Below are 4,448 nucleotides of genomic sequence, written 5' to 3' on the forward strand. Positions count from 1 at the left end.
TCTGTTCCTCCATGACAAATAGCATCCGTTCCTGAACTACAGTAGCAGAACAAAGTTAATAGCTCTAAAAAAAAAAAAAAAAAGACTAAAACTAAAAAAAACACCCCCAACTCCTTGTGGTTTGGATACAGTTTTCCATATAGATAGTTCAAGCTGTGTCAGGTCTCCAGGATAAAAATTGCTTTTATCCATGCAAATGCCATTTCATTTCCAATCCTTAGAGTTGTAGTGAGATATACAGCTACTCTCTGTGTGGAAAGATGGAAGGATAATAAATGAGGAAAGAAATAGGAGTTTTCTTGAATGGACTAACTACTACTCTGTTCTGTATGGGATTGCTTGTGTTAGACCCTGTGGTCACAGACCCTGCTGGGTAACATCTCCTTGTGGTTGATACAGCATGACTGTGAGTGTATCATCTCAGGGACAACAATGGCTCCTAGATATTGAAATTTCAGTTTTATATGGTCCAAACACTGTTGTCGTAAACAGTATTACTCTGGTTGTTGTTAATAAAGCACTCTAATGTAATTATTATTTACCTGTCCCATGTCCTCCCAGCAGCAGCTCTGGGTAGACATGTCTATGCAATTAGAATTAATGCAAACCACTTAAAACTTGAATGCCTAGTTTATTTTCAAATGGGAAGGTCAGCATCATTATCCTTGGTGAATTCRATTACCAAATCCTGCATAATCACAGAGCATGCTTCCTGTCTGCTAATCATGACTTGCTCTGCATACATTATGTGCAAATATAACCAAAACAAGAAACGACATTTTCATATGTTTTGTACCTGTAATTACTTCTTACAGGTTGCATTTAACTTTCTTAGTATAATGTAAATTCTTTTTATTGGTTTTGTTTTTTTTWWAAAAAAAACACAAAAGGATAATAAAAACCAGTGGCAAGCAAAAATAGAAAAGCATCTGTATGCAATTAATCCTTCTGCTTCATTTAGACCCCACAGGATTTGTGAATGTAAGTCACAACAGTAGAACAAAGTTGTTAGAGTCACTGCACTGGAAACGCCTCTCAGAAAGAACAGCATGTGTAATTAAAGGCCTTGAAATTATGTAGTTGTTTTTAGTTTAGCTTTGCTTAAGGAAAAGAGTTCTAATAAACTTGTATTAAACATTTTTTTATTATTACTACTGAACTGTTCACGGCTACCGTAAACAAAAATCCTAATGACAAGAACTGAGAGTACTAACACACAATAAAAAAATGCAGTCTCCTAATTAAATGTAAACAGATCCTCTAATGGAAGAAATTGCATTCTGGTATATACAGCCTGATCTATAGCCAGCGTGAAATCAACAGGTGCCTTTCACAGCGCTCAGTCGGTTTTGAGTCAGAGCTGCTAAATATGTGCCTTCTCTCTGCTATATTTAGTGCTTTGCAGTCTTAGAAGCAGGATGTTTTCAATACTCTTGAAAATGTCATTTCCCCAATCCACCCTCCTCCCTGGTGTGTTTGTGTGCGTTCACACGTGCACACATGCCCAAGCACACTGTGTTGAGCTCGGGACCCTGAAGTTGAACAGTCTGCTTCGTYTTCTGCCTTAGGAGCTTGTATCCCACCATCCTCACAGTACGTAAACACCCTCTCTTCTGTAACGCTATGGTAATATGTCATTTGGATGCAAAATATCATGGAGGAGTTATTAGGGCAAAGTAGATCTCTGGTTGCTTCACTCACCCCTGCTGTGCCATGACAGCTGCCATAAAGCTACTGTCACATCTGGTTGTAAAGATCTACCTCACACCTGAGAAATGGTAGGGAAACCGGCTCCTGTGTTTGACCAGTGCAGACAGGGTGCCGTGCAACCATGCTCTGGTGACCCTCACTCCTCTAAAGGTCCTTGCTCTTTGGGGACCACTCTGAGGCCACCCAAAAGACCAGGCACTCTGCCCGTGCAGGTGGCAGCTCCGCAGGCACAGACCCAGCACTGCCACTGTGTATCCACCAATGCCACCACGATGCCATGTCCCCACGTGCCTCCCAGTGTGGGAGCACTGGTTGTCTCTGAGCTTCAGGAAGTCCACAGATGGTCCATGAAGCAACCATACACAGGGCAAGTGGGTGGGCTGCAAAACAGGCTGTGTTTAGGGTTGCTCTTCTGGTTGCCCATCGTAGGCTCTATAGACAAAGAAACTACTGCAAGGACTGCAATATGGGACCTGAGGCAGGAGAGCTTGGAAATGCTTTTACTAACTTGAATTATGCAGGGTCAAGTGCATGGCGATGACAACCCCTCTGTGGATTGCACACTAAAGACAAGGCGGCTGTTCCTTGTAAAAACAACTGGTAAAATAATTCTGAGAAATTATCTTTGAGAATGCCTATGAACAGGKTTTTATATATTTTTTACTTTTGAAATATTTAATAGACTTGTATACTTAGGATAAAAAATTCAACCCCACTAAAAGGACAAAGAAATAAAAAAACAAGTAGGACAAATAATTCTTATTAAAATATTTTGCAATTTTAAGCATTTGCATTCACATTAGGTTTTGTTAAATTCCCTCTCTGCATTTATTTAAGTAATTTTATTTATCTTTTTCTGAGGTGAAATTATGAGCCCAAGCTAACAACGATGATTGAATCTTACAAGTGAATCTCTTTTGGCAAGAGAATTTCACTGGGGGGAATTAAATATGTTTTAAATGTGCAAATGAGAGTCAGAGGGTACCAAGACAGAACTAACAAAATTAAAAGAACATTGAAGATGACATTTTATAGGACTTCACTGCTGCATGCTATCAATATTTGAGACATTTTGAGAATTGAACATGGGAAAAGCTTAGAAATCAATTTATAATGGAATAGGCCTGATTCTGGATTTACTTTCTGTCAGGTTTAGTCCAACATAACCGTACCGACTTTGGTGGTACTACCTCTCATCGCAATTGTGTGAGCTAGATGAGTATCAGACTCAATATCTATAGGATTTTGCATATTTGAGAGCAGGATTATGTTTCACACCCAGCAAACAATTGTGTTCTTTTTTTCTTTTAAGAAAGAATCACATGAAACTCCCACCAGTTAGTATTACTCTAGTGGGCAAAGACTCCAGCTGAAGCTGAGTTTCCAATATGTCAATAACTTTTCAAGCCCATAGTAAGAGACCCCCCAAAGCTTTCCAGTCTAAATAATTCCCTGCCTCAGAGAGTTTCAGTGAAGAGCTTTGCTAGTGGTGGGAGAGATGAATTCTAGGGTGGGATTCTTCTCCTCCGGCTTCAGACATTTCAGTGTAGTTTTCTACATGCGAGCTCCTCAGCGAAACTCTCATTGAAGTCAATGGAGGGGCAAAATAGACTTTTCAGATGTGATTTCTTCGACCTGTTTTAGATGTCTACCTTAGAATGAGATGAATCATGCCCTAGAAGCACATTCTTTTGCTCTAAAGTGATTATCAAAGGACCGTCTCAGACTTGGAGATGTAGTTTGTAGATGTCTAAAGACAGGAGAGATGAATCTTGTCAAAAAACACAAAATTTGTAGTCGTCTAAAAATTGTGATTGAATTGAGGTGGATAAAGTCCTTTAAAATCCATGCTTTAAAATGGTCAGAAACCCCCTCTGAGGAGGGTGACTTGAGTTCCTGCAGCAAATGAAAGCAAAAGGAAGCTTCACTGCTGGACGACGCTCATCCAGGCTGCAATTTTCCAAGCTAGTGTGATATTTTAGCAGCTGCCAAGTTTGCCATTGTGTTCTCCCCGCTTCTGAACCTGTCAGAAGGGGTCTGTCAGGGTCTCTGCTCCCATTTTTGTGATTCTTGTCTGAAGACAGCTCCCATTTTGTTCGGGATCTTCTGTCTTGTCAACGGTTAGGGATGACTGTTACACTCTCCGTCCTCCTCCTCACCATTTTGCAGTACCAGCTACTGCTCCTGACTGCTTTTGTGTCAACTCCTGACAGTGCCCTCTAATTTAGTCATGACTGTGAAGCCACTGTATTAATATCAGTGACAAACAGATGTTGGTGCAGTGCTTCGAGAAAGTGAAAAATTCCCTGCAATTACTTCATGGCACGATCAGCAGAGCCCTCTCTCCTCCGGTGTCATCCAGCTCCCTCCAGCCCTCAGAGCTCCACGTGGTGCTGGTTGTCCGTCTGGCCTCACTCCTCTCTCTTGTAGTCTGGTGTCAGGCCGTTTCTTCTCAGCAGGGGGTTGCTCTTGACCCTACACTTTGTGAAAGGAGACAGGACAGAGCTTGCTTACAGCATAGTATGTTTTTCTACCAGGGAGCAAGCATCTAAAGAGAATGAGATCATCGGGAATGTAGGATCACACAACTTCTCCTACTGGGGTAAAAAAGAGCAATCCAGCTGCTGTGGAGCAATTCCCACAGTGAATTGCAATTCATGTTGCTTACAGAGCTTCATCCTGTGCAAACCCAAGAGTTCAAGACGCCTCAGCGGGTTTACCTGCTACCATTGCCTCTT

Source organism: Apteryx rowi, unplaced genomic scaffold, assembly GCF_003343035.1.
Source record: "Apteryx rowi isolate R43461 unplaced genomic scaffold, aptRow1 scaffold_101, whole genome shotgun sequence".
Taxonomy (NCBI): Eukaryota; Metazoa; Chordata; class Aves; order Apterygiformes; family Apterygidae; genus Apteryx; species Apteryx rowi.